The 18,866-nt window shown below is 40.0% G+C and overlaps 1 protein-coding gene across 1 annotated transcript in view; it reads left to right on the forward strand.

Moving 5' to 3' along the window:
• The window catches only part of TACR1 (tachykinin receptor 1), a 172,332-nt gene that overhangs the window by 105,309 nt on the left and 48,157 nt on the right, over positions 1-18,866 (forward strand). The gene's annotated exons all lie outside the window — the stretch shown is intronic.

The raw sequence follows: 18,866 nt of genomic DNA on the forward strand, positions 1-18,866 counted from the left end.
GGGACTTGACTGGTCACATTTAGGGTTTTTTGAAGCTATTCTGGCATATTTTTCCAAGAGTTCTTTTCTTAGAGGCAACATTAAAATGGCCTTTTCTTTGTTTTGTTCCAAGTGAGCAGCAATATGACATTTATATTACACCAGTTTTCTGGACTCAAAGCACATTGATAATGAGATTCCTTCTGAAAGATCTCTATAATTTTCCAATCTTGGGCTTATTAAGGGAATTGTAAAAGACCACTGGTTAGGATCCAGAAGATCTGAGTTTAATTACAAGATTGCCAGTTACTATGTGACCCTGGGCAAGATCACAGTCTCCCCTGGTTGTTAAATGGAGCATAATAAGGCACTACTTCCAGTAACCAATCATTTTAAACAGCAAACAAGATAATATATTCTCACTTTGTAAGCTATTCAGTGCCATATGAAAGATATTTTTATTGAAACAAATTCATTAGATCATATAATCGTTATAGACCTTTGAACTTCTTAAATGGTAAAATGAAACACTGTACCTGTTGGCCCCCGATGCTGAGGGTCCAAAAGCCTGTTGCACACAGTTACACTGCTGCACCTGTTCCATGGAACCCTGAACTGTGGTTTACCAGAAAGCAATATGGAAAGCTCAGACTTTGCCTTCCAGACACGGACAGGGGGATTTAAGTGATCAAGCAGTGGGAGGATTAACACTCAGCCTAGGAGATAGTGAACATTTTTCTTCCAAATGAAACTGCAAGCCTGAGCAGAGTCACAGCAGGAGAAAGAGCATAGCTTCACAAGCTGTTCCGGACCCACGAACATGTTCAAGCCAGAAGGTTCCCTCAAAGGTGGGGTGGCCCTCTGAAGTAAAGCTCTTTATATAAACTGCTTCAGAAACTGCCATCAACTTCATGAACTGGAGTTCAGTTCTTAGCTCTTATGATCTTGTGAACGTCTGATCACCTTTCTTCAGCTTTTTGTTTCAAATAAGTAGAGTTCTTCTGTCTTCTAACAAATTTAAATTTTAACTTGGAAATAAAGGTTTTTTTCCTCACAGATGTCTATGATCTCATCCACGAAACAGTAGTGTTTAGTGTATCACCTTTAAACACTTCGCTGTTTTATGCTTACTAATGAATAGAAAGTTCCTCTGAGACTCAATGTTTTAGGCCGTCTTTTCAAGTTACCTTTCAAGAATTTAGGGTAACTGCTATTGGACTTATGGTTAGGTTTGCTGCTATTGTTTATTTTATAATTTTAACCTAAAATATGAGGCTAGATTAAGAGAATCTTAATCTAATTATTGCTTAATCTTAATTTTATCTATTCAAGATGAATAAAATGTTTACAGATGCAGTAACAAGTTGAAAGAGTCCATATTTGCCATGCACATATTGTCTTACAAACATAACTGCAAGCTTTATGCCAACCTATGTTGTTTTTGTCAGTATCTGCCATAATGCATGATGATATATTTTTAGGCAACTTAAATTTTACCGGTTCTAAACTAAGCACATAGTTATATTCTTTTCTCTTCTATTAAAACTAATGATTGCAATTTCCACAATACATGATAATTCCAAATGTGAAACCTGAAGGAAACTTTGCTTTGAGACAAAGTAATAATTAGGGTAAGAGCATAGGCTCCAGTCAAATGAGGGATCAACTTCCAGATATATCACTCTCAAACTGAGTCATAATGGTCAAGTTATTCAAGCTTCTAAGACTAATGGTATAGTCCATATAGAGGTGTTGAGAGAAGTAATTAAGATACGTGCTTAGCTGGTGCCACGCACATTGCAAAGAATCTAGGGAATGTTATCTACTGCAGTCAGCATCACTCACTGATCTGAGTACATGTCATTGGCAGATGGTGGGCAGAACGGCAGCAGACAGTGTGGTGGGCAAATGTCTAGGCCCATCTTGTCTGATGCATAACTCCTGCCACATAATTATACTAAGAGATTTTGTGAAAATCTTAGTTTGCTACATTTGCCTTCTGGCAGCATGGTTAACCTCTAACCCTGATCATTTATCATTTAGACTCTTATTAATACATGGATTAAAGTAAACACTTTTAAAGAAAGATAACCCAATAAAAGAATGGGCAAAAGTGTTGAACATGTGCCTCACAAAAAGAGATATCTAAATAACCAATTAATTTATGAGGAGGCACAAAACTTCATTTGTCACCAGTGAAATGCAAATTAAAACCATAATGAAACTTTCCTGCCTATTCATTAGGCTCACAAATGTTCAGAAGTCTGACTAAGCTGAGCATTTAGAGCTTTTGGTGAAGAACCTATTGTAGATTGCTAGAAGCGTATGGCAACCCACTCCAGTATTCTTGCCTAGAGAATCCTGTGGACCGAGGAGCCTGGTAGGCTGCTGTCCATAGGGTTGCATGGAGTCGGACATGACGGAGGCGACTTAGCGTGCATGCATGCATTGGAGAAGGAAATGGCAACCCACTCCAGTATTCTTGCCTGTTGAATCCCAGAAACGGAGGAGCCTGATGGGCTGCCAGCTATGTGGTCGCACAGAGTCGGATGCAACTGAAGCGACTTAGCAGCAGCAGCATACATTGATAAAGCCACATTGGAAAACATTTCGTGGTATTTAGAAAAGAAGAAACTATTAATTCCATAAATAGGTAGCAATACTACAACTTCAAGCAAAGAAGTAGTTACCATGAAAGTGAAGACTGTGATTACCTCTCAAGGGAAGGAAAGAAATGTGATCAAGAAGGGACACATGGAAGTGCTTCTGAGGAAATGGCATATTTCTTCAGTTCAGTGATAGGTAGTAGCATGAGCGTTTGCTTTAAAATTTCTCAAAATAGCAGGAAGTTTGGTTTATGTACTTTTTCTGGAAGTATGTTTCATTTTTAAAAATATTTATTTATTTGGCAGCATAAATCTTTAGTTGCAGCATGCAAACTCTTAGTTGCAGCAGGTGAGATCTAGTTCCCTGACCAGGGATTGAACCTGAGCCCCCTGCACTGGGATCACAGGAGGCTTAGCCATTGGAACACAAAGGAAGTCCTATGGAATGTATATTTCATTTTTATTTAACTTAAAATTGAATGCTATTCAAAGGCAGTCGCTTTACACTCTCAAGAAACTGCTTCCATGGGGATAATCCCTAAATTTCCTCCATAAGAAATTTCTTCTAAGGTGTGGGACTTTGATGGGAGTGACAATCATAGGTAGTCATCTCTGGATAAACCAAAGTGTCAATGGGCCTACTTCATTCTCACGTTTACTTGCATTTTGCCTTGCTGACTTCTATGTTGCAGAGATTTGGAATTTTTCCAATTGGTCTAAGGGTTTTAAGACAAATTATTGACCTTGGAGGGATGTGACAATGTTAATAAGGGAACAAGCCCATAGACTCTCCATAGTACTCATCCCCCGCTGCTATTATTCATAAGTACATACATCTGGATTACAAAATGTTACACATAACCTTGGTTAATCTTCCTTGGAAATCATTTAAAACTTTACGAGTAAATTACAGAGTATGGTGAAAATTCTAACAATTTCTTTAATTACCTGTATTCCCATCATTTATAAAGGCTCAAACATTTTGATGAATTTCCATCCAGGGCATTATTGTTCTTAGTTTCTTTTGAAGTGTCTTGTGTACATACAGGTCGACACAAATATAGATTGTTGCCATTTTTGTAACACAAATTAAGCTTATTATGTATATTGTTCTGTACCCTGTTTTTTATTTAACTTAATATATCTTAGAGATCTTTCCATAAGAATTCGTAAAGAGCTTCTAAATGGCCAATATCCATTGGATCATAGGAAAAGCAAGAGAGTTTCAGAAAAACAACTACTTCTGCTTCATTGACTATGCTAAAGCCTTTGACTGTGTGGATCACAACACACTGTGGAAAATTCTTGAAGAGATGGGAATATCAGACCACCTTACCTGCTTCCTGAGAAACCTGTATGCAGGTCAAGAAGCAATAGTTACAACAGGACAGGAACTGGCTCCAAATTGGGAAAGGGGTATGTCAAGGCTGCATATTGTCACCCTGCTTATTTGCCTTATATACAAAATACATCATGTGAAATGCTGGGCTGGATGGAGCACAAGCCGGAATCAAGATTGCTGGGAAAATATCAATAACCTCAGACATGCAGATGACACCTCTCAAATGGCAGAAAGAGAAAAGTGAAAGTGAAAATGAAGTCACTTAGTCATGTCGACTCTTTGCGACCCCGTGGACTGTAGCCTATCAAGCTCCTCCATCCATGGGATTTTCCAGGCAAGAATACTGGAATGGGTCGCCATTTCCTGGAACTAAAAATCCTCTCAATGAAGGTGAAAGAGGAGAGTGAAAAAGCTGGTTTAAAACTCAACATTCACAAAACGAAGATCATGACATCCGGTCCCATCACTTCCTGGCAAATAGATGGGGAAACAATGGAAACAGTGTTACATTTTATTTTGTTGGGATCCAAAATCACTGCAGGCAGTGCCTACAGCCATGAAATTAAAAGATGCTTGCTTCTTGGAAGAAAGACTATGGGAAACCTAGACCGTGTATTAAAAACCAGAGACATTTTTTTTTTTTTTTTTTGCTGACAGAGGTCCATATTGTCAAAGCTATGGTTTTTCCAGTAGTCATATATCAGTATGAGAGTTGGACCATAAAGTTGGCTGAGCACCAAAGAATTGATGTTTTTGAACTGTGGTGTTGGATAAGACTCTTGAGAGCCCCCTGGACAGCAGGGAGACCAAAAAAGTCAATCCTAAAGCAAATCAATCCTGAATATTCACTGGAAAGACTGGTGCTGAAGCTGAAGCTCCAATACTTTGGCCACCTGATGCGGAGAACTGACTCATTTGAAAAGACCCTGGTGCTGGGAAAAGTTAAAGGCAGGAGGAGAAGGGGATGACAGAGGATGAGATGGTTGGATGGAATGACTGACTTGATGGACATGAGTTCGAGCAACTCTGGGAGATGGTGAAGGACAGGGAGGCCTGGCATGCTGTGGTTCATGCGGTCACAAAGAGTCAGACATGACTGAGCGACTGAATTGAACTGAAAGTTAAAAATGCATGTTTCTTATTAGGAGTGGAGTTGAATTTTTTCATAATTTGAGTCATTTGTTTATTTATCTTATAATCTGCTTAATTCATTTACCATATCATAAAAAATTTCCTATTATTTTCATGTGTCATTAAACATGTTTCTACAATTTGATGTGAATATATGTGTGTGTGCATATGTAAATAATAGTTTTGTTAGCTCAACTGCTATGAAAATTGATTACTCCAGTGGCTTCTCGTAGCTGACTAGTAAGATAAAACAGCAAACTTCATAAGTATGCTGCTTCTAGCTATATCCTTAGATCCCTGAAGAAACAGGTTTAATGTCCTCTGCCATCACTGTTTATATCTACAATCTGCAACTACAGAATGTTATTCAAACATTCTAACATTCATGAAAGTGAAGTCTTAGGCTTATTATTAATGCAATATTGTCATAGTTTACAATTGATTCCTGCCATAATTTTAGCAAGCTGGTAGCTGTGGCCCCTCTAGTGAAACTGTGATACTACGTAGGAACTTCTATAATGATGGAGTGATTGACTGGTGAGGAAGAAAAATTTCATGGGTAACCAAAAGTGATTCTTCTTGCTGGAGAGAAAAAAGCACAGTAAAAAGAAAAGAAAGTATAAAGATGAGATATTTGGCTTTGCAAAGTGCAACTTCAGTAATTTTCAAAGTTATTTGGACCCAAGCACACTCTTGAGGATGCTATACAGGCTGTCAAGTTGCCATGGTCCTGTAGGGTTATAGGCAGTACCCCTGAGGACAAGGAAGATGATTGAGGACTCTTCATCAGAGGGTCACCAACACGGCCAAGAAATATGGATGAAAAATGAGAAATATACCCCCACAGAATGAGATTTAGATAGCCTGGGGAATTTCAGCTTCCCTGAATCATTTATAATATTGGTTATGTGTCATTTTCTGTTAATTAAATTTCTTAACACATAACTTTGTGGTAAAGCTTTAGGATGAAGTAAGATGTGGCTATTCTGGATTCCAAATATCATTAGTTCTGGAAAGGGAAGCTGTGTCAGAAAACAGCATCACTCAATGACTCTAATTCCCTGAAGATTTTGTGGAAATGTTTATGAATGTGGATATATTAACTCTAATATAATTCTCTGTTAGAACTGATGATAACAGAAGACTGTCTTCATTTATAGTATTTGGTCTTTTGTATGACATGACTCATCAACTTACCTGACATTTTTATTTTTATACCTATTCTTTACTTTCACTAACAATATTGAAAATTAAAAATCAACTAATTGATAGAGAATAAAAAGGAAAGAAAGAATACTGGAAAAACTACCTGTGATGTTACTCCCTGACTTTTCACATTCTTCATTATTTCACAAATGTGAAATAATGTGAAAAAAAATTGTAGCTTCTTTGCCAAGCTACTCAAGTCCTCGGCCAAAAGGGTGTCAGCATATTTGTGGTTCCAGGATTGTTTATTCTAGCTGCTATGATTAATCTCCTCCCTGACACCCACTACATTTATACAGCCCAGCATTCCTGGTGTTGTCACCAATGTTGATGGAAAGCAGTTAATTCAATAATGAATAGTGCATTGACGTTTTAGGGGGAAAGAGTTGCATGAAAACAAACCTTTAACTCTGACTCCCAGAAAAAAACAGCTACAGAAGGAGGAGAAAGAGAAGTCTACATTAATGTAGAAACTAGAAAGGTTGTCATAAAACTGCCATAAATTTCGCTACTGGTTGAGAGTGCACAGACAGAGACAAAGAGGACGCAGCAGCCACCATGGGGCAAAACATATGGCAATCCCTGATTAGGAGGAGAAAGTATACCTGAAAAAGATAGGACCACCAAATTTGGGATTCTTTTGTGCTGTCATGATAAGTTTCCAGAGGCTGCTGAACTTACTGGGAAAGAGAAACCAAAACCAGGTCTAAATGCATATTTGAGTGTAAGATAAAATGCACTATTTTCTGCAAACCTGTAAATAATCACACTGACGCAGCTTGAGAGGAGGAATGAAAATACTGCTACAAAGTTACATTTATAAAAGACAATGGAATCAAAATCTGTGCAGTTTCTTTTAAATACCTCATAAGCTCTTCATGAGTTCAGAACCATATGGACAACTTGCTAATTTCTATGATCTAAATGTAAAATGTAAGACCCAAAAATAAACATTCAGCTTAATTTCATTACAAACTATAGATATAAGATTCACACCAAAAATTCAAAATTATGTTAAACTAGCAATGTTTTATTTTTTGAGCGTGACTTTTCCAGCAAATAAGGTGAGTAAGTTATCAGGAAATTGTTATTTTATTTTATCAAATTAATTGGTCAAAGGGAAGTATTATATATTTGCCTCAATAAATGACAAAATTAAGTTTCTTAGAATATAATATTTATTAAATAAAAATAGCTTATCTCAGCAATAATCCTTAAGAAAATTAAAGTGAATAACACATCTTCTTTACAACAAAAACAAAACTCAGAAAATTAGGAAATAGATATTCTGTGAAGAAAATTTAAAAATCATCTGATTTTAGACTTTTGTTCTTGTTCAGTCCCTCCATCATGTCCAACTCTTTGAGACCCCATGGACTGCAGCACGCCAGGCTTCCCTGTCCTTCACTGTCTGCTGGAGTTTGCTCAAACTCATGTTCATTGAGTCAATGATGCCATCCAACCATCTCATCCTCTGTCACCCCCTTCTCCTCCTGTCCTCAGTCTTTCGCAGCATCAGGGTCTTTTCCATTGAGTCGACTCTTCACATCAGGTGCCCAAAGTATTGGAGCTTCGGCTTCAGCATCAGTCCTTCCAATGAATATTCAGGACTGATTTCGTTTAGGATGGACTGGTTGGATCTCCTTGCAGTCCAAGGGACTCTTAAGAGTCTTCTCCAACACCAAGGTTCAAAAGCATCAATTCTTCGGTGCTCAGCCTTCTTTATGGTCCAATTCTCACATCTATACATGACTACTGGAAAAACCATAGCTTTGACTACATGGATTTTTATCAGCAAAATGTCTCTGCTTCTTAATATGCTGTCTAGGTTTGTCATAGCTTTTCTTCTAAGAAGCAAACATCTTTTAATTTCATGGCTGCAGTCACCATCTGTAGTGATTTTGGGGCCCCCCAAAATAAAGTCTCTCACTGTTTCCATTGTTTCCCCATCTATCTGCCATGAAGTGATGGGACCAGATGCCTTCGTATTTTGAATGCTGAATTTTAAACCAGCTTTTTCACTCTCCTCTTTCACCGTCATCAAGAGGTTCTTTAGTTCCTCTTCGCTTTCTGCTGTTAAGGTGGTGTCATCTGCTTATCTAAGGTTATTGATTTTTCTCCCAGCAACCTTACTTCCAGCTTCTGTTTCATCCAGCCTGGCATTTCAAATGATGTACTCTGCATATAAGTTAAATACGCAGGGTGATAATATACAGCCTTGACGTACTCCTTTCTCAATTTGGAACCAGTCCCTTGTTCCATGTCTGGTTCTAACTGTTGCTTCTTGACCTATATACAGGTTTCAAGGAGGCAAGTAAGGTGGTCTGGTTGGTGACATTGGTTACTTCCATATATCCTTACAACAATCCTAAGAGGTAAAGAATACTTCTATTATTTCTGCCCAGAAGTATGAAACAATGAAACACTTATTCAGACTCACAGGTTAGTGAATAGAAGAGCCAAAATTGAAGGTCTGGTCTTTTGTCTTCTAGAGTTAAAAGTTTTCCTCCCTAAACCAAGAAATGACTCTAGACGGCCCATCATCTTTCTGAGCCAGCTAATAATGCTATGGTATGGTGGGTAATTCAATAATTTCTAAAGTTCTGAGTTAGAAATATTGTAAAGTGTAGTTGTAACTGGCCCAATGGATGAGTAATTTTGCAAATACTGAAAGTCCAAGGGAATAGCTATTCCTGCGTATATCAATGATGAGCGCTCAAAGGAGATGATGATGCTGTGTGTATATGAGCGCGTCTCTATGCATGCGCTCTGTGCGCCCTTGGGGAATTTAGCTGTTTTCTCAAGATAGAGTTACTGAGTACTGCATTTTTCTTCCTCATTTCAACAAAAAGACATTCAGTGTTTCAGCTATTTGAAGTATGCATTATGCTCCTATAAATATTTATGCTATTTGGTTCAGTTCAGTTCAGTCGCTCAGTCGTGTCCGACTCTTTGCGACCCCATGAATCACAGCACGCCAGGCCTCCCTGTCCATCACTAACTCCCGGAGTACACTCAGATTCACGTCCATCAAGTCAGTGATGCCATCCAGCCATCTCATCCTCTGTCGTCCCCTTCTCCTCCTGCCCCCAGTCCCTCCCAGCATCAAAGTCTTTTCCAATGAGTCAACTCTTTGCATGAGGTGGCCAAAGTACTGGAGTTTCAGCTTTACCATCATTCCTTCCAAAAAAAATCCCAGGGCTGATCTCCTTCAGAATGGACTGGTTGGATCTCCTTGCAGTCCAAGGGACTCTCAAGAGTCTTCTCCAACACCACAGTTCAAAAGCATCAATTCTTCGGGGCTCTGCCTTCTTCACAGTCCAACTCTCATATCCGTACATGACTACTGGAAAACCATAGCCTTGACTAGACGGACCTTAGTCGGCAAAGTAATGCATCTGCTTTTGAATATGCTATCTAGGTTGGTCATAACTTTTCTTCCAAAGAGTAAGCATCTTTTAATTTCATGGCTGCAATCACCATCTGCAGTGATTTTGGAGCCCCCAAAAATAAAGTCAGACACTGTTTCCACTGTTTCCCCATCTATTTCCTGTGAAGTGGTGGGACCAGATGCCATGATCTTCATTTTCTGAATGTTTAGCTTTAAGCCAACTTTTTCACTCTCCTCTTTTACTTTCATCAAGAGGCTTTTTAGTTCCTCTTCACTTTCTGCCATAAGGGTGGTGTCATCTGCATATCTGAGGTTACTGATACTTCTCCTGGCAATCTTGATTCCAGCTTGTGCTTCTACCAGCCCAGCGTTTCTCATGATGTACACTGCATAGAAGTTAAATAAGCAGGGTGACAATATACAGCCTTAACGTACTCCTTTTCCTATTTGGGACCAGTCTGTTGTTCCATGTCCAGTTTTAACTGTACTAATGCTTCCTGACCTGCATAAAGCTATAATCCCATTTTGATTTCTAAATTCAGTAAGGATTATCTTTGTCTCAATCCTGAAACGTGAGTAATAGGTTGAAGAGTAACTACTTTCTCTAATGCTGTGATCTGTGGACAGATCAGCTTAACTACTTCAAAACCAGCTTCTGTCACAAACATAGAAAACAAACTAATGGTTACCAAAGGGGAGAGGGAAGGGAGAAAGGATAAATTAGAAGTATGGGCTTAACAGATATGAATTACTATATGTACAAACTACTATATTATATATAATAGATAAGCAACAAGGATCTATTGTATAGTGCAGGGACTATGGCCATTATCTACGGTAATAATTTATAATGGAGTATAAAATATTCTAAAGCTACTGAATCATTATGCTCTACCCCTGAAGCTAGTATAATATCATAAATCAACACTACTTTAATAAGTAGATTGATAAATAAATAGATAATGACACCAACTTCTAACAACCTGCTCTGCACTTTGTGTTGCAATAACCTGCCTGAGGTGACACAATGGCTTAGGAAATGTAAAAGTTTTCATATTCTTTGGATATACATCCAGAAGTGGATTGCTACTTTTATTTCATTTGAGGAAGTTCCACACTGTTTTCCATAGTGGCTGCACCAATATGCATTCCCACCAATAATGCACAAGACTTTTTCTCCACATCCTCTCCAACACTTGCTATTTCTTGCCTTTTTGATACCAGTTATTCTAATGGGCATTAGGTGTTATCTCACTGTGGTTTTGATTTGCATTTCCCTGATGATTATTGATGCTGAGCATCTTTTTATATGCCTGTTGGCCAGCTGTATGTCTTCTTTGAAAAAAAAATGTCTATTTAGGTCCTCTGACCATTTTTTAATCACATTTTTTACATTGAATTGTATGTGTTCCTTATGTATTTTTGATATTAACCCCTTAATTTGCAAATATTTTATCTTGTTTGGTAAGGCAGAATTTTCATGCTTTAATACATTTGTCAGAGAGTTCGTGGGCATAAGACTCAATGTTTATGCTCACTTTACATGAACATTAGAATTATTTTGCCTTATTTTCCCCATAATAATCCTGAGAATCTTCAGAATTTATTATTAAATAGATTAAAAACATGGTAGGTAGTGTAAGAACTACAAAACAAGAAAAAAAACTCTCACTAAGAAGCTATAGGAGACAAGTCATGGTGCTAAATGTTTTGCACACAGTATGAGTATCAGGAAAGGAACAAATGAAGCCAAAGAATATTTACGGTGTGAAAAGCATGTAGAGTTACTATTTGCTTTTTTGATGCTCAAAGAGGACCCTCATTTCCCTGAATACATCCCGACTAGGGCCCTGGTTGCATCTCTGTGCTCCCTCCATGATTTGGGAAGTGGCATAGACAGTGTAATTGGAACATATTGGAGCAGAACGTAGAAAAGCAAACCAAGATGTCTTTGGACATTTTGCCTAGAAAAAGAGTCTTCATAGAGAGGAAAATAATAAAGTGGAGGCAAAGGGAAACTAAGAGAAATGAAAACCGTATTAGTTTGAATGACATTAAGTTTTTGTCAAACTCTTATATGAGTCAGGCACTATGCTAAGCACTTTGAACAAGTAATCTCTGTTCTTTCCTCCTTGGCGGTGGTCAGAGGCCTTCCTTGGATGATCTAAGGAGCCCTTCTCACTCCCAGTTGGGAACATTTCCCTGCTCTAATAATAGTAGTTGCACCAACAGAGCAGTGGTTCACTTGCTATCAGGAGGCCCAGGTTAAAATTCAGACTTTCCAGAAGGGGCAATGCAGTAGATGTGGATGAGCTTTCCAATCTGAGTTGGTTGATGTCGTTTAATTATTGGAGGAAAGAGAGATGAACATAGAGCTGAGACCAAAAAAATAAAAAGCACTTAAAACCAAGAAAGAAAAGAGGATGGACTGTTAATGGATTATGCTCCTGGGAGCTTTTCCTGAACTCTCCATATTGTCTCCTGTGTGTGTGCTCAGTGGCTTCAGCTATGTCTGGCCCTTTGCAACCCCATGTAGCCCACCAGGCTCCTCTGTCCATGGGGATTCTCCAGGCAAGAGTACTGGAGTGGGTTGACATACCCTCCTCCAGGGGCTCTTCCCAACCCAGTGATGGAACCCAGGTCTCCCACGTTGCAGGTGAGCTACCTGGGAAGCCCTGTCTCCTATATAAATACTCCGTAATTCATTCATCCATTCTCTTAATTGTTATTACTTAGGTGGTTTCCAGTATTTTTTTACTCTGAAATTATTGTGAATGATTCCTGAGGCCCAAGTATAGATGAGTTTCTCTAGGGCATCTTAAAGTGAAACTAACTTCAGTTTGCACATGTTCAACTTTATAAGAGAATATTTATATGATAATTATTTTTCAAAGTAGGTGTACCAACCTACGTACCCACCAGCAGTACATAAAATTCCTAGTGTTCCATGTCCTTGTCAACACTTGGTATTTTCAGACTTCTTTATTTTTTGCCTTCTCTATTTTTTACATTTAGTAAACATAAAATGCTATCTTGTTGTGATCTTAATTTGCATCTCCATGAGGAAGAAGACAACCATTTCAAGAGGAGGGAGTGATTAGCTGTGTAGAATGCTGCTTCCAGCTTTAGTAGCTTAATGGGTCACCTCTCTCAAAGATGCTTACATTTTAATACGGGACAATGTTTTGACTCAAAGGAATGGATTTGAAATCATGTACAATCAGCCCTATTATAGCCCGTGAAAGAGGGGACAGCTGGGAAGAGGAATAGGCTCATAGCAACCCTAAATCTAGGGTGAACAACCATACTCATTTGTCTAGAACTGAGGGGTTTCCCTGAATGTAGGACTTTTCATTTTAAAATCGGGAAAATTCCAGGCAAGCAAAGCCAAGTTGGTCATCCACTTGCAGTACACATATAGATGCTCTCCAGCCTTATTAGTACTAAAGCATTTTATTCCATGCAGAAAGACTAATCCTGCACACACACTCCAAATCAGCCTGGCCACTGTATGGCAGATAGCAGCATAGAGATACAATTTGAAGCTACCATCTTGCCTGAAAATATTGTTTGTTATTAATAAGGTGAATGAAATAATGTTATTTCTAATTTTAAAACAGAAATCTGTGGGGGAACTTTAAAGAGAAATCTGGGTCACATTGCGTTTGTGTCAGTGCGTTCCTCAATAGCTATTTTTACAAAAATTCCTATTTCCCCATGCTGGGTGGAAACATTTCAAAATGATACAGGTTCCAGGGCCAGTCTACCTGGGAAAATCAGCCACATTCTACAAAGTCATGTTACTTTTTATAAAGTTACATTCTATAGAGTTGCATTACATTCTATAGAATCATGAAGTTTGTGTTTGGTCTCCCCAACAAGGCAGAGTATTCCTAAGAGCTCCTGATGGACTGTCAACAGGACTTCAGAGTTAAGAAGCATGGAAGGGTGGCTCAGATGGTAAAGTGCCTGCCTGCAATGTGGGAGACCCAGTTTCGATCCCTGGGTCAGGAAGATCCCCTGGAGAAGGAAATGGCAACCCACTCTAGTACTCTTACCTGGAAAATCCCATGAACAGAAGAGCCTGGTAGGTTACACAGTCCATGGGGTCTCAAAAAGTCAGACATGACTGAGCTAGTTCACTTTTACACAGGACTGGGGAAACAGACTCTGGGCGGGCACAAACAGAACGCTGTGCACACCAGGACCCAGGAGAAAGGAGAAGCGACCCCACAAGAACCCCACCCAGACTTGCCGGGAGTGTCCAGGTGTCTCTGGTGGAGGCGTGGGTCAGTGGCTGCCTGTTGCAGGGTGGGGGGCACTTAGTGCAGCAGTGCCTGCATGGGACCTTTTGAAGGAGGTCACCATTATCTTCTTTACCTCCACTGTAGTTTGGCCTCAGGTCAAATAACAGGGAGGGAACACAGCCCTTCCCTCCAAAGAAAACTGGATTAAAGATTAAAGATTAAAGATTTACTGATCATGGCCCATGAGAACCAGACCCAGTTACCCCCTCAGTCAGTGTCTCCCATCAGGAAGCTTCCATAAGCCTCATATCTTTCTCCATCAGAGGGCAGACAGATTGAAAACCATAGTCACAGAAAACTAACCAATCTGATCACATGGACCACAGCCTTGTCTAACTCAATGAAACTATGAGCCATGCCATGTAGGGCCACCCAAGACAGACAGGTCATGGTGGACAGATCTGACAAAACATGGTCCACTGGAGAAGGGAATGGCAAACCACTTCAGTATTCTTGCCTTGAGAACCCCATGAACAGTATGAACAGGCAAAAAGAGAGGATACTGAAAGATGAACTCCTCAGGTGGTAGGTGCCCAGTATGCTACTGGAGATCAATGGAGAAATAACTTCAGAAAGAATGAAGAGATGGAGCCAAAGCAAAAACAGCACCCAGTTGTGGATGCAACTGGTGATGGAAGTAAAGTCCGATGCTGTAAAGATCAATATAGCACAGGAACCTGGAACGTTAAGTCCATGAATCAAGGCAAATTGGAAGTGGTCAAAGAGGAGATGGCAAGAATGAACATTGACATTTTAGGAATCAGCAAACTAAAATGGACTGGAAAGGGTGAATTTAACTCAGATGACCATTATATCTATTACTGTAGGCAAGAATCCCTTAGAAGAAATGGAATTGCCATCATAATCAACAAAAGAGTCCGAAATGCAGTACTTGGATGCAATCTCAAAAATGACAGAATGATCTCTGTTCATTTCCAAGGCAAACCATTCAATATCACAGTAATCCAGGTCTATGCCCCAACCAGTAACACTGAAGAAGCTGAAGCTGAATGGCTCTATGAAGACCTACAACACCTTCTAGAGCTAACATCCAAAAAAGATGTGCTTTTCATCATAGGGGACTAGAATACAAAAGCAGGGAGTCAGAAATACCTGCAGTAATCGGCAAATTTGGCCTTGGAGTACAGAATGAAGCAGGGCAAAGGCTAATAGAGTTTTGCCAAGAGAATGCACTGGTCATAGCAAACACCCTCTTCCAACAACACAAGAGAAGACTCTACACATGGACATCACCAGATGGTCAACACTGAAATCAGATTGATTATATTCTTTGCAGCCAAAGATGGAGAAGCTTTATACAGTCAGCAAAAACAAGACCAGGAGCTGACTGTGGCTCAGATCATGAACTCCTTATTGCCAAATTCAGACTTAGATTGAAGGAAGTGGGAAAAACCACTAGACCATTCAGGTATGATCTCAATCAAATCCCTTACAATTATACAGTGGAAGTGACAGATAGATTCAGGGGATTAGATCTGATAGACAGAGTGCCTGAAGAATGATGGATGGAGGTTCATGACATTGTACAGGAGGAAGGGATCAAGACCATCCCCAAGAAAAAGAAATCCAAAAAGGCAAAATGGTTGTCTGAGGAGGCCTTACAGCTATGAAAAGAAGAGAAGCGAAAGGCAAAGGAGAAAAAGAAAGATATATCCATTGAATGCAGAGTTCCAACGAATAGCAAGGAGAGACAAGAAAGCCCTCCTCAGCAATCAATGCAAAGAAATAGAGGAAAACAATAGAATGGGAAAGACTAGACATCTCTTCAAGAAAATTAGAGATACCAAGGGAACATTTCATGCAAAGATGGCCTCAATAAAGGACAGAAATGGTATGGACCTAACAGAAGCAGAAGATATTAAGAAGAGGTGGCAAGAATACACAGAAGAACTATACAAAAAAGATCTTCTCAATGCAGACAATCACGATGGTGTGATCACTCACCTAGAGCCAGACATCCTGGAATGTGAAGTCAAGTGGGCCTTAGATAGCCTTAGGAAGCATCACTAGGAACAAAGCTAGTGGAGGTGATGGAATTACAGTTGAGCTATTTCAAATCCTAAAGGATGATGCTGTGAAAGTGCTGCACTCAACACGCCAGCAAATTTGGAAAACTCAGCAGTGGCCACAGGACTGGAAAATGTCAGTTTTCATTCCAAATCCAAAGAAAGGCAATTCCAAAGAATGCTCAGACTACCACACAACTGCACTCATTTCACACTCTAGCAAAGTAATGTTCAAAATTCTCCAAGCCAGACTTCAACAGTACATGAACCGTGAACTTCCAGATGTTTAAGGTGGATTTAGAAAAGGCAGAGGAACCAGAGATCAAATTGCCATCATCTGGTGGATCATCAAAAAAGCAAGAGAGTTTCAGAAAATCATCTACTTCTGCTTTATTGACTATGCCAAAGCCTTTGACTGTGTGGATCACAACAAACTGTGGAAAAATGCCTCTTGGAAAATTTGTATGCAGGTCAAGAAGCGACAGTTAGAACTGGATATGGAACAACAGACTGATTCCAAATCGGGAAAGGAGTGCGTCAAGGCTGTATATTGTCACCCTGCTTATTTAACTTATACGCAGAGTACATCATGAGAAACGCTGGACTGGATGAAGCACAGCTGGAATAAGACTGCTGGGAGGAATATCAATAACCTCAGATATGCAGATGACACCACCCTTATGGCAGAAAACTAAGATCATAGCAACTGGTCCTATCACTTCATGGCAAATAGTTGGGGAAACAATGGAAACAGTGGCTGACTTTATTTTGGGGGCTCCAAAATCACTGCAGATGGTGATTGCAGCCATGAAATTAAAAGACACTTGCTCCTTGGAAGGAAAGTTATTGCCAACTTAGACAGCTTATTAAAAGCAGAGAAGAGTTAAGAGACTTAACAGGGTTCTTGCTACAGGCTAGAGTTTCAGGGAACAAAAATGACAAAAGAACCCAGTTGTCACTTTTTCTCCTTAGCAACAACACTTTATGACAGCACCTGGCAACACCTGTGTTGGTAGTTTCTTATCTTGCAAATAAGCTGGGTGCTCCTCATGAGCTGGACTGGCATTCAGCAGAAGCACACAGGCAATAGGGGCATGGATTGTTAAAATATTTTGACACTTTCTTTCATTTAGAAGATAGTATAACACCTGGGCTTCCCAGGTGGCCCTAGTGGTAAAGAATCTGCGTGCTGATGCAAGAGACTCAGGAGATGCAGGCTCGATTCTTGGGTTGGAAAGATACCCTGGAGGAGGAAATGGCAACCCACTCCAGTATTCTTGCCTGGAGAATCCCACAGACAGAGAAGCCTGGTGGGCTAGAGTCCACAGGGTCGCAAATAGTTAGAGATTACTGAAGAGACTTAACATGCATGCATGCATAACACAGTAGGTGTTTTTTCTTAAAAAAAAAAAAAACCTACTTAATAATATAAACTCTAAAATTGGTGGTTTATCTCAGACACTATACATGTCATATAATTTCAAGAACTGATTTGGGTTTGGATAGAACGCAAAAAAAGGTAAAGTTGTCCTTTATTTCAGGGTGAGTGAAAATGCCTTCAGTTCAAAGCCCTTGAGTAGGAAAGGGCCTCAAAGCTGAGCTGAGAAGAGCCTATTCTGTAAATGCGTCACCCTGCCCAGCAGAAACTGTCCTCTAGGAGGGTTTGGGGACTCTTGCTTTATTTGGAAATGGATCTTTTGGCAAGAGGTGGTCATTCACATGTAAGGCTGTGAAAAAATTCTGTTAAAGGAACATGTCAGAGGACTTCTTTCCCTGTCCCATTTCCTCCATTGACTCCTCCAGATAGAGGAGCCTTGTGTCAGCCTGGTCTACTCACAGATTGCTCCCTCCTCCCAGACCAGCCTCGGTGGGTGCTCACCTAACTCCAGACAGGGACAGACCCATAGCACACGCTCACCTGTGAGCAACACCATGCCCGTATCCTTTATATCCTCCAGTTTCTTTATTCCTTCTGCCTTGTCACACTTAGTACCTGGACTCAAAACAGTTGCTACCTTACCAGCCAACACCAACATCATACGTGGCCCCCTTGTCACACACCCTTCCACAGAGTAAAAATGCAGATTCCAAGTCCTGGTGATCAGTACCAGCCAGTCATCACCCTTCTCCTCAATTCACCCTTTTTCCTCTTACAAATAAAGTTACCCTCTGAGACTTCCACTGGGGGCTTCCACAGTAAAGAGTAAAGAGGATGCTGAAGCTGTCTTTACATCAGGAGCTTGTCTGTAAAAGTGACACCATGCAGTTTGAGAACACCTTAAGGCCTCCCAAATATTCTAGTGGTAAAGAATCTGCCTGCCAATGCAGGAAACAAGAGATGCCAGTTTGATCCCTAGGTTGGGAAGTTCCCCTGAAGTAGGAAATGGTAACTCACTCCAATATCCTTGCCTGGAAAATTCTATAGACAAAGGACCCTGGCAGGCTACAGTCCATGCAGTCCAAAGAGTCAGACACAGCTGAGGAAATGAGAACATACACAAAACCTTAATCAGGGTGATCACAAAGGCGGGACTGGACTGTGATTGTGAGTAAATGGAAATGAAATCACTCTGATTGTAGCTTGTCTGGAGTGTGACTGCAGGCAAAGAAAGGGAATGATTGCCCAGATTCCCAGGTGTTTCAAAAAACCGGGTCTGTGTACCTGTGAGTAGGGAGGTTTATTTTCATACGTTGTTGTCATGCAGTCGCTAAGTCACGTCTGACTCTCTGGGATGGCACGGACTGCACGCACCAGGCTCCTCTGTCCTCCACTATCTCCCAGTTTGCTCAAATTCATGTCCATTGAGTCAGTGATGCTATCTAATCATGTCATCCTCTGCCACCCCCTTCTTTTGTCTTGAATCTCTTCCAGCATCA

The sequence above is a fragment of the Capra hircus genome, chromosome 11, assembly GCF_001704415.2.
Source record: "Capra hircus breed San Clemente chromosome 11, ASM170441v1, whole genome shotgun sequence".
Classification (NCBI taxonomy): Eukaryota; Metazoa; Chordata; class Mammalia; order Artiodactyla; family Bovidae; genus Capra; species Capra hircus.